At 46.2% G+C, this 12,270-nt stretch overlaps 1 long non-coding RNA gene across 2 annotated transcripts in view; it reads left to right on the forward strand.

The window, feature by feature from the left end:
• LOC134927989 (uncharacterized) overlaps positions 1-12,270 on the forward strand; it is a 42,939-nt gene that overhangs the window by 6,616 nt on the left and 24,053 nt on the right. For both annotated transcript variants that reach the window (XR_010177799.1, XR_010177798.1), the window contains exon 3: positions 4,852-4,965. This is a non-coding gene — a long non-coding RNA (uncharacterized LOC134927989). The remainder of the gene's footprint in view (positions 1-4,851; positions 4,966-12,270) is intronic.

A 12,270-nucleotide genomic window follows, 5' to 3' on the forward strand; every position in this document is an offset into this window, starting at 1 on the left:
CCTTTTGACCCTGTTAACCTAATGCATGTCTACGGTTAGTGGTAGATCTATTGACTGAAGACCTTTTTAGTGTAGATCTAATAATCCACACCTATGTTTTTGGAATTTCTTTTTTTTTTTGACGGAACATAAAAATCCTATCCCCATTCCTCTTCACAATTATAATTAAATACATTTCTCATTAATAAATCTCCTTTCTTACCTAGCCAAATTCATATTTTCAGTAGAACGTTTCAGCAAGTAAGGATTGGATGTAGAATCTATGGGCGTTATTCAAATGTTTTATCACACCCAATCTCCTTTCTAAAGTGATCCCCGTTAAACCACATATCGCGCCCATAGTAATCAGGTTTAGCTGCGGAACGGGTTGGGTGCCCTTGCTACCACAGGGGTAGTGAGCTGAAACGATTATTCCATGCCAATCAGCAGGAACAGAACAGGGGGTACATTTACTAAGATGGGAGCTCTATTTAAGATGGGATGTTGCCCATAGCAACCAATCAGATTTTACTTCTCATTTATCTAGCACCTTCTAGAAGATAATGCCTGGAATCTGATTGGTTGCTATGGGCAACATCCCATCTTAAATAGAACTCCCATCGTAGTAAATTTACCCCAGGTGTGAAAGGGGGGTGAAAAGAATTAAATACCGCCCTAGGAGTAGGTCTGCAGAAGGATTGTATAAACAATCTGATCTGCAGTCTGATCTGCCGAGGATTGGACAAGTGTGTACCCCGCCTTAGTCTTCAGTCTCTTAAGCTGGGTACACACCTATACAGTTGTCGGGCCGTTCTCCTGATCTTGGGTGAATGGCCGTTCACTGTATAGGTATGTACTCGGTACCAATGCAGAAGTGTTAGCTGATAAACTGCTTTTAACGCTCCTGCAATGGTCAGGACCTGGAGGTCTCATCTTATTTGCTGCACATGTGACCCCCCCCCCCCCCCATAGTGGAATCGCTACCCTCCCCCGCTGCTGCCCCCACCTCACAGGAGATCACAGGGGTCACAACTGGATACACACAGGGTCCGGAAGATCGGGAGTATTTTACCCATTCAGCCGGGATTGAACAAGTGTGTACCCAGCTTTAGTCTGCACCAATGGTAGTTCCACTTGTGTGTCCATGGTAGGAGGAGTTCTGAACAAAGAGGGTCATTTTGACTTGATCGCTTGCTAGCAACTTTTTGCTGTGCTGCGATCAGATAGTCGCCGCCTATGGGGGAGTGTATTTTCACTTTGCAAGTGTACGAACGTTTTTGCGGCCGACGGCACAAAAACGTTTTTTGTCGTTTCTGAGTAGGTCTGGACTTACTCAGCCGTTGTGATCATTTCTGTCTTTTTGGTCCCGGAATTGATGTCTGTCACCCACCATGCAAACGCTTGGACATGCCTGTGTTTTTCCAAACACTCCCAGAAAACGGTCAGTTGACACACACAAACGCCCTCTTTCTGTCAATTACCTTGCGATCGGCTGTGCGAATGGATTCTTCATTAAATCCATCGCCCAGCACCGATCCTCTTTGTACCCGTACGATGCGCCTGTGCATTGCGGTGCATACGCATGCTCAGTTTTGCCGAGATTTAACCTGATCACAGCGCTGCAAAAAGTTGCTAGCGAGCGATCAACTCACAATGACCCCCAAAGTCACAGGTCTGGATGGAAGAGCAGTTTCAGAGCCCACCACAGCATCAAATATGGGTTTTCATTGTGGGAGCAAAATAACTAATTGTTCAGCAATTTGCTTTACTAACATTATGTAGCACAGCCAAATGAGAGAGGTAGGTCTATCAAACAGTTTAAAGAGTAAAAGGGGGGATGTTGCCTATAGCAACCAATCAGATTGTAGCGGTTTTGTAAAATGTATTAGATAAATCTAGAATCTGATTGGTTGCTATATGCAACACCTTCACTTTTGCTCTTTAGAAGGTTTAAAGCAGCAATTAGTTTTAAGGTAAACAAACTTGGATCTAGCATAAAAATGAATTGGTCCTTTAAATCTAGCAGCTATCTTGCTGGAAAAGCACCAGTGTCAGTGACCTATTACATCTGGGTCTAATAAATGTGATAGTGGAAGGAGCAGGGTCACCAGCCATCACATGGTAGCAATCAGAGCAGGGTACTTGTGTGCCCAGAGATGCCACCCTCACCCAGTACATTTGGGTGCCTCACAACCTGGAGGTAGGTGTCGCCCCCTCTGACTTCTTCCTTGGGTGATGGCACCAGTTCACATTTGTATGTAAGTATGTATATGATCATATTAGACAGAGGTCCATCTGCCTGATGGTTGTGCCAAGCAGTCTCAATGGCCAGAATATGACCATCTTATGAATTTTCCAGATCCGTCTCTTGCATATAAAGATGAAGCATCAGGCGCACGTTGGTCGCACCATGTGACCTCTATCGCAACTAAGCCACCGGGGCCAGTAATACTACATACAGTATAAGGATACAGCCACTGGCTACAAAACGGTTGGGACACACCTGTATTTGTGCAACCACCTCCACCCGTTACATCCCACAAGTGCTCCCTGTAAATCAAAATGCGTCTAAATCCTCACTGCGATGGCCATCTCTAAGCCATTGCGACACATGCGCAGTGCGACTTAGATGTGTGTGCAGTACAAAAAAACACCGGCCAACTGCAAAGATATTGGAATTGCATCAGGCCCTCTGAGCAGACCTAGGTTGACCCTTCAATTATATTTGGAGCCCTTGTTCCCACATTTAAATTCAACCCCTTACAATTTCATTTACTGACAACAATGTAACCATTATGCAAATGCACAGTCCCGTCAATTTACGTATTACCAAAGAAGTGTAAAAGTTTTCAACAGTATGAGTGAATTCACAGAAACCCTTCTTTTGTGATCAATCATTCAATCTAGATATAGGGGGACATTTACTAAGCAGTGATAAGAGTGGAGAAGTGAGTCAGTGGAGAAGTTGCCCATGGCAACCAATCAGCACTGACGTAACATCTATAATTTGCATACTATAAAATGATACAGAGCTGCTGATTGGTTGATGGGGCAATTTCTCCAATGGCTCACTTCTCCGCTCTTATCACTGCTTAGTAAATGTACCCCATAGTTTTCTTTTTGTCACAATGGCCCTCATTCCGAGTTGTTCGCTCGGTAAAAATCTTCGCATCGCAGCGATTTTCCGCTTAATGCGCATGCGCAATGTTCGCACTGCGACTGCGCCAAGTAAATTTGCTATGCACTTAGTAATTTTACTCACGGCTTTTTCATCGTTCTGGCGATCGTAATGTGATTGACAGGAAATGGGTGTTACTGGGCGGAAACAGGCCGTTTTAGGGGCGTGTGGGAAAAAACGCTACCGTTTCCGGAAAAAACGCAGGAGTGGCCGGAGAAACGGAGGAGTGTCTGGGTGAACGCTGGGTGTGTTTGTGACGTCAAACCAGGAACGACAAGCACTGAAATGATCGCAGATGCCGAGTAAGTCTGGAGCTACTCAGAAACTGCTACGAGGTGTGTAATCGCAATATTGCGAATACATCGTTCGCAATTTTAAGATGCTAAGATTCACTCCCAGTAGGCGGCGGCTTAGCATGAGCAAATCTGCTAAAATCCGCTTGCGAGCGAACAACTCGGAATGACCTCCAATATTAGTTTGACCAGACAATAAAAATGAAATTTATATTAATGTAAGTATACTTACTGAAATATTGCAAAGGAACAAGGCAACTGTAATGTTTTTCAGCAACGCCTTCTTGAAACTGGGGATTTTAGAGGATATTCTAGATTTAGATGACTTGTCCGCATCTGTCTCTTGTTGTCTCTGGGCTCTGTTTTGTTCCACGGAACGGTTTTCCTTTGCAAAGTTTCCATTGCAAGCCTTGAAGTCTGTACTTTCAGCATATGCCGTGATTTCACCCATAACCCCAGGTATTTTAATATGCGTAATGTCACTATTGTGGTTGGCGTTTCGATTTATGTACTTAATTATGAAAAGGTTTTGTATGTATTTCTCTATTATGACCAGGATGCAGTAGGGTAAATTGTACCAAGTGTACATTGTGTGACTCTGTGCAAATATTATTGCCAGGATGGAACCCCACGATGTAATCCAAGAACCGATGGCAGACACGACAAGCAGATCAGAATCCAACTTTAACGCAGGGCTTTTATCCTTAGTTATAACTTGTTTCTCGATTTTGTAAATAGAAAGACCAATGAGCGATGCTAGACACATAAAGCTCAGTACAGTTATGGAATACAAATAGTAAACACTCAGAGCAGACTCACTGTTGCTTTTTGAGACCCCAATGTTTACTAGGTATGTAATGACTACGCCAATTGTTGCTACCACAACAATGAATCCCAAAATAGAACCAGGGATCACACCATGCAACTTCAATTTTAAGTTATGTTCTTTGTGTCCAGTGTTATTGCCAATATTTTTCCACAGGACATATAACATAGCCGATGCTAAAACCTGATATTCGATGTTGAATGGGTACATATAATAAATTCCTTTTTTAAAATCCTCACACAGTCCAGTGGTACAGTTACAGTGTAGGTTCTCTCCATCTGTAAGATAAATAATGACATGATAAGTAACAAGACATTGTATAAGTAACAATATATTAACCTTTTAATTGCTGTAATATCACATTTAAAGGCTGCAATAGTTTTATCTGGACTTTGTCTGAGTAGCATTTTCCAATAATTTATTTTATAGAATATAGAGAAGGAAAAAAAAAAACCTTGTTCATGTAGTTAACTCAATCCCACAAATATAACCTGTAACTTTCCTGTATCTTATAAAGGATAATAAATATGTGTACTATCTAAGGGTCAATCTCAGTATTCATCATTTATATATAGGTCGGGTAGCTATTATCCAGATACCCGAAAACCGAAATATTCTGAAAACCGTCGCACCAGACCCGCTGACGCTCTAGACCTGCTGAGGACCCCCTGGACACTTCCAGATAACAGGTATTCTGTTATAAAAAAAAATCCCATATCCGGAATGCTCCTGTATACATAAATTTTATATATATATATATATATATATATATATATATAATATGATATGAATGATATGCTAGCTGTTTTATGCTAGTAATTGCTATTGGGATTCATGCACAATGAGTGTGCTGTTTTCTTTTTGGAGAACAATAACTAATGTGTGGGGGCACTGGGTGATGTGTGGGTGCACTGATGGTAGGGTACTGTGGGGGAACAGGCAGGTATTTGTCAAAACCTACCCAATGGCATGCCATACTACATCAGTGGACATCTACAATTTCATTCCCCTGGTGAGCCCTTCATCAGTCCAACTCTACATTGGTGATGAAGTGGATGCTGTTTGCATACCACCCAACTGTCCCGATTTTGGCGGGACAGTCCCGGAAAAATGGGACTGTCCTGCCAAAATCAGGACAGTTGGGAGGTAAAATGGGACTGTCCCACCCACGGGTCACAGTGTCCCACGGTGGGGGGGAAGGGGGGGTGCAGTTGGAAGACCACAGTGTCTATTCACCTGGAGAGAGGGACAGGGGGCATGCCAGCTGCTCACAGAGCGCTCGGCATGCTACCAACAGTGGCAAAAATGGGGACGCAATCGTGGCACTTCCGAGAGGCCATGCCCCCTGCCCACGAGGCCACGCCCCCTGTGTCCCTCCTCCCAAATTTCCAAAGGTGTTTGTACTTTAGTCACAAAGATGTTATCTGCACTGCATGGCAGTCAAGTAGATGCTGTCTGTATTGTATTGTGTCTAGAGCTAATGTTTTGATAGCCCAGCCTACATTTGTGTTGTGCTCTGCTTAAATCTGAGTTAACAAGAAATATGGGCCCTCATTCCGACTCGATCGCACACTGCACTACTTAGCAGCTGTGCGATCGGATCTGGAATGAGCATGCGCGGCGTGCGCAGTGTGCACGCATGGCATTGCCCGGCAACATCCGTCACCGGGCAACGACAATGACAACGAAGAAAGCGGTCACAGCGGCGACCGCAAAAAGATTGACAGCAGGAAGGCGTTCCGGGGCGTCAACTGACCGTTTGAAGCCATTTTCGGGGAGTGGTAAGAAAAACGCAGATGTGTCCAGGCGAACGGGGGGCGGATGTCTGACGTTAAAGCCGTGACCCTTATCGCTGGATCCGTCACACAGGGTAAGTAGGTCTGACCCTGGTCTTGTTTTGTATGAAACTTTTTTTAGCATAGCAGGGCTGCACAAGCGTTCGCATCCCTGCTATGCTAAAATACACTCCGCCATAGGCGGAGATTAGTTGATCGCACCAGCAGCAAAAAGTTGCTTGGTGCGATCAACTCAGAATGAGGGCCCCCTTATACCTTGTTTCTCTATCGTCCTAGTGGATGCTGGGGTTCCTGAAAGGACCATGGGGAATAGCGGCTCCGCAGGAGACAGGGCACAAAAAGTAAAGCTTTTCCAGATCAGGTGGTGTGCACTGGCTCCTCCCCCTATGACCCTCCTCCAGACTCCTGTTAGATTTTTGTGCCCGGCCGAGAAGGGTGCAATCTAGGTGGCTCTCCTAAAGAGCTGCTTAGAAAAAGTTTAGCTTAGGTTTTTTATTTTACAGTGAGTCCTGCTGGCAACAGGATCACTGCAACGAGGGACTGAGGGGAGAAGAAGTGAACTCACCTGCGTGCAGGATGGATTGGCTTCTTGGCTACTGGACATCAGCTCCAGAGGGACGATCACAGGTACAGCCTGGATGGTCACCGGAGCCGCGCCGCCGGCCCCCTTGCAGATGCTGAAGTCAGAAGAGGTCCAGAATCGGCGGCTGAAGACTCCTGCAGTCTTCTAAAGGTAGCGCACAGCACTGCAGCTGTGCGCCATTTTCCTCTCAGCACACTTCACACGCAGTCACTGAGGGTGCAGGGCGCTGGGGGGGGGCGCCCTGGGAGGCAAATGTAACCTATATAAAGGCTAAAAATACCTCACATATAGCCCCCAGAGGCTATATGGAGATATTTAACCCCTGCCTGGATTCACTAAATAGCGGGAGACGAGCCCGCCGGAAAAGGGGCGGGGCCTATCTCCTCAGCACACGGCGCCATTTCCTCTCACAGCTCCGCTGGTCAGGACGGCTCCCAGGTCTCTCCCCTGCACTGCACTACAGAAACAGGGTAAAACAGAGAGGGGGGGCAAATTTATGGCGATATTTTGATTTATATAAAGCAGCTATAAGGGAGCACTTATTATAAGGCTATCCCTGTTATATATAGCGCTTTTGGTGTGTGCTGGCAAACTCTCCCTCTGTCTCCCCAAAGGGCTAGTGGGTCCTGTCTTCGTTAGGAGCATTCCCTGTGTGTCTGCTGTGTGTCGGTACGTGTGTGTCGACATGTATGAGGACGATATTGGTGTGGAGGCGGAGCAATTGCCAAATATGAGGATGTCACCCCCTAGGGAGTCGACACCAGAATGGATGCCTTTATTTATGGAACTACGGGATAGTGTCAACACGCTAAAGCAGTCGTTTGACGACATGAGACGGCCGGACAATCAATTAGTGCCTGTCCAGGCGACTCAAACACCGTCAGGGGCTGTGAAACGCCCTTTGCCTCAGTCGGTCGACACAGACCCAGACACAGGCACTGACTCCAGTGGTGACGGTGACGAATCAACCGTATTTTCCAGTAGGGCCACACGTTATATGATTTTGGCAATGAAGGAGGCGTTACATTTAGCTGATACTACAGGTACCACTAAACAGGGTATTATGTGGGGTGTGAAAAAACTACCTATAGTTTTTCCTGAATCAGATGAATTAAATGAGGTGTGTGATGAAGCGTGGGTTGCCCCTGATAAAAAGCTGATAATTTCAAAGAAATTATTGGCATTATACCCTTTCCCGCCAGAGGTTAGGGAGCGCTGGGAAACACCTCCTAGGGTGGACAAGGCGCTAACACGCTTATCTAAACAAGTGGCGTTACCCTCTCCTGAGACGGCCGCACTTAAAGATCCATCAGATAGGAGGATGGAAAATATCCAAAAAAGTATATACACACATGCAGGTGTTATACTACGACCAGCTATAGCGACTGCCTGGATGTGCAGTGCTGGGGTAGTTTGGTCAGAGTCCCTGATTGAAAATATTGATACCCTGGACAGGGACAATATTTTACTGTCGTTAGAACAAATAAAGGATGCATTTCTTTATATGCGTGATGCACAGAGGGATATCTGCACACTGGCATCACGGGTAAGTGCTATGTCCATTTCGGCCAGAAGAGCTTTATGGACGCGACAGTGGACAGGCGATGCGGATTCAAAACGACATATGGAAGTTTTGCCGTATAAAGGGGAGGAGTTATTTGGAGTCGGTCTATCAGATTTGGTGGCCACGGCTACAGCCGGGAAATCCACCTTTCTACCTCAAGTCACTCCCCAACAGAAAAAGGCACCGACTTTTCAACCGCAGCCCTTTCGTTCCTTTAAAAATAAGAGAGCAAAGGGCTATTCATATCTGCCACGAGGCAGAGGTCGAGGGAAGAGACAGCAACAGGCAGCTCCTTCCCAGGAACAGAAGCCTTCCCCGGCTTCTACAAAAGCCTCAGCATGACGCTGGGGCTTCTCAAGCGGACTCGGGGACGGTGGGTGGTCGTCTCAAAAATTACAGCGCGCAGTGGGCTCACTCGCAGGTAGATCCCTGGATCCTGCAGATAATATCTCAGGGGTACAGGTTGGAATTAGAGACAGATCCACCTCGCCGTTTCCTGAAGTCTGCTTTACCAACGTCCCCCTCCGAAAGGGAGACGGTTTTGGAAGCCATTCACAAGCTGTACTCTCAGCAGGTGATAGTCAAGGTACCTCTTCTACAACAAGGGAAGGGGTATTATTCCACTCTTTTTGTGGTACCGATGCCGGATGGCTCGGTAAGGCCTATTCTAAATCTGAAGTCCTTGAACCTGTACATAAAGATGTTCAAGTTCAAGATGGAGTCACTCAGAGCAGTGATAGCGAACCTGGAAGAGGGGGACTTTATGGTATCCTTGGACATCAAGGATGCGTATCTCCACGTTCCAATTTACCCCTCACACCAGGGGTACCTCAGGTTCGTTGTACAAAACTGTCACTATCAGTTTCAGACGCTGCCGTTCGGATTGTCCACGGCACCTCGGGTCTTTACAAAGGTAATGGCCGAGATGATGATTCTTCTTCGAAGAAAAGGCATATTAATTATCCCATACTTGGACGATCTCCTAATAAGGGCAAGGTCCAGAGAACAGCTAGAGATGGGATTAGCACTGTCTCAAGAAGTGCTAAAACAGCACGGGTGGATTCTGAATATTCCAAAATCCCAGTTAATGCCGACAACTCGTCTGCTGTTCCTAGGGATGATTCTGGACACGGTTCAGAAAAAGGTTTTTCTCCCGGAGGAAAAAGCCAAGGAGTTATCCGAGCTTGTCAGGAACCTCCTAAAACCAGGAAAAGTGTCTGTACATCAATGCACAAGAGTCCTGGGAAAAATGGTGGCTTCTTACGAAGCAATTCCATTCGGCAGATTCCACGCAAGAATTTTCCAAAGGGATCTGTTGGACAAATGGTCAGGGTCGCATCTTCAGATGCACCTGCGGATAACCCTGTCTCCAAGGACAAGGGTGTCTCTTCTGTGGTGGTTGCAGAGTGCTCATCTATTGGAGGGCCGCAGATTCGGCATACAGGATTGGATCCTGGTGACCACGGACGCCAGCCTGAGAGGCTGGGGAGCAGTCACACAAGGAAGAAACTTCCAGGGAGTATGGACGAGCCTGGAAACGTCTCTTCACATAAACATTCTGGAACTAAGAGCAATATACAATGCTCTAAGCCAGGCAGAACCTCTGCTTCAGGGAAAACCGGTGTTGATCCAGTCGGACAACATCACGGCAGTCGCCCATGTGAACAGACAGGGCGGCACAAGAAGCAGGAGTGCAATGGCAGAAGCTGCAAGGATTCTTCGCTGGGCAGAGAATCATGTGATAGCACTGTCAGCAGTGTTCATCCCGGGAGTGGACAACTGGGAAGCAGACTTCCTCAGCAGACACGATCTTCACCCGGGAGAGTGGGGACTTCATCCAGAAGTCTTCCACTTGCTGGTAACCCGTTGGGAAAGACCAATGGTGGACATGATGGCGTCTCGCCTCAACAAAAAACTGGACAGGTATTGCGCCAGGTCAAGAGATCCGCAGGCAATAGCTGTGGACGCGCTGGTAACGCCTTGGGTGTACCAGTCGGTGTATGTGTTTCCTCCTCTGCCTCTCATACCAAAAGTATTGAGAATTATACGGCAAAGAGGCGTAAGGACGATACTAGTGGTTCCGGATTGGCCAAGAAGGACTTGGTACCCGGAACTTCAAGAGATGATCACGGAAGATCCGTGGCCTCTACCTCTAAGGAGGGACTTGCTTCAGCAGGGTCCCTGTCTGTTTCAAGACTTACCGCGGCTGCGTTTGACGGCATGGCGGTTGAACGCCGGATCCTAAAGGAAAAAGGCATGCCGGAAGAAGTCATTCCTACTTTGATTAAAGCAAGGAAGGCAGTAACCGTGCAACATTTTCACCGAATTTGGCGAAAATATGTTGCGTGGTGCGAAGATCGGAGTGCTCCAACGGAGGAATTTCAACTGGGTCGATTCCTACATTTCCTGCAATCAGGATTGTCTATGGGTCTCAAATTGGGATCTATTAAGGTTCAAATTTCGGCCCTGTCGATTTTCTTTCAAAAAGAATTGGCTTCAGTCCCTGAAGTCCAGACCTTTGTTAAGGGAGTGCTACATATACAGCCTCCTGTGGTGCCTCCAGTGGCACCGTGGGATCTCAATGTGATTTTGGACTTTCTAAAATCTCATTGGTTTGAACCACTAAAGAAGGTGGATTTGAAATATCTCACATGGAAAGTGACCATGCTTCTAGCCCTGGCTTCGGCCAGGAGAGTGTCAGAACTGGCAGCTTTATCTTACAAAAGCCCATATCTGATTTTCCATTCGGACAGGGCAGAACTGCGGACTCGTCCGCATTTTCTCCCTAAGGTGGTGTCAGCATTTCATCTGAACCAGCCTATTGTAGTGCCTGCGGCTACAAGTGACTTGGAGGACTCCAAGTTACTGGACGTTGTCAGAGCATTAAAAATATATATTGCAAGGACAGCTGGAGTCAGAAAATCTGACTCGTTGTTTATATTGTATGCACCCAACAAGATGGGTGCTCCTGCGTCTAAGCAGACGATTGCTCGTTGGATCTGTAGCACAATCCAACTTGCACATTCTGTGGCAGGCCTGCCACAGCCTAAATCTGTAAAGGCCCACTCCACAAGGAAGGTGGGCTCATCTTGGGCGGCTGCCCGAGGGGTCTCGGCATTACAACTTTGCCGAGCAGCTACGTGGTCAGGGGAGAACACGTTTGTAAAATTTTACAAATTTGATACTCTGGCTAAGGAGGACCTGGAGTTCTCTCATTCGGTGCTGCAGAGTCATCCGCACTCTCCCGCCCGTTTGGGAGCTTTGGTATAATCCCCATGGTCCTTTCAGGAACCCCAGCATCCACTAGGACGATAGAGAAAATAAGATTTTACTTACCGATAAATCTATTTCTCGGAGTCCGTAGTGGATGCTGGGCGCCCATCCCAAGTGCGGATTATCTGCAATAATTGTACATAGTTATTGTTAACTAATTCGGGTTATTGTTGAAGGAAGCCATCTTTCAGAGGCTCCGCTGTTATCATGCTGTTAACTGGGTTTAGATCACAAGTTGTACGGTGTGATTGGTGTGGCTGGTATGAGTCTTACCCGGGATTCAAAATCCTCCCTTATTGTGTACGCTCGTCCGGGCACAGTACCTAACTGGAGTCTGGAGGAGGGTCATAGGGGGAGGAGCCAGTGCACACCACCTGATCTGGAAAAGCTTTACTTTTTGTGCCCTGTCTCCTGCGGAGCCGCTATTCCCCATGGTCCTTTCAGGAACCCCAGCATCCACTACGGACTCCGAGAAATAGATTTATCGGTAAGTAAAATCTTATTTTTCAGAAGAACTAGATTTTCCTTAAAGCAAACTTAATGTGTATATATTTTGTCATGCAATAAATGAAATTTACCTGCAATGCCAAATAAGTGTTGTTGTTTAAAACTGAAAAATTAGCAAACATGTATATTTTGTGGTAGCTGCTTCAGCAATAATCAACCTTTCCAAAGGCAACAAAAAGTAGGATTTTAACTGTAGGTTTTATAATAAAACCTAATCTAAATGCAAACAATGTAAATGAATAATATGGCAGAAAGTTATACCATTTTAGAA

The sequence above is a fragment of the Pseudophryne corroboree genome, chromosome 1 (genome assembly GCF_028390025.1).
Source record: "Pseudophryne corroboree isolate aPseCor3 chromosome 1, aPseCor3.hap2, whole genome shotgun sequence".
NCBI lineage: Eukaryota > Metazoa > Chordata > Amphibia > Anura > Myobatrachidae > Pseudophryne > Pseudophryne corroboree.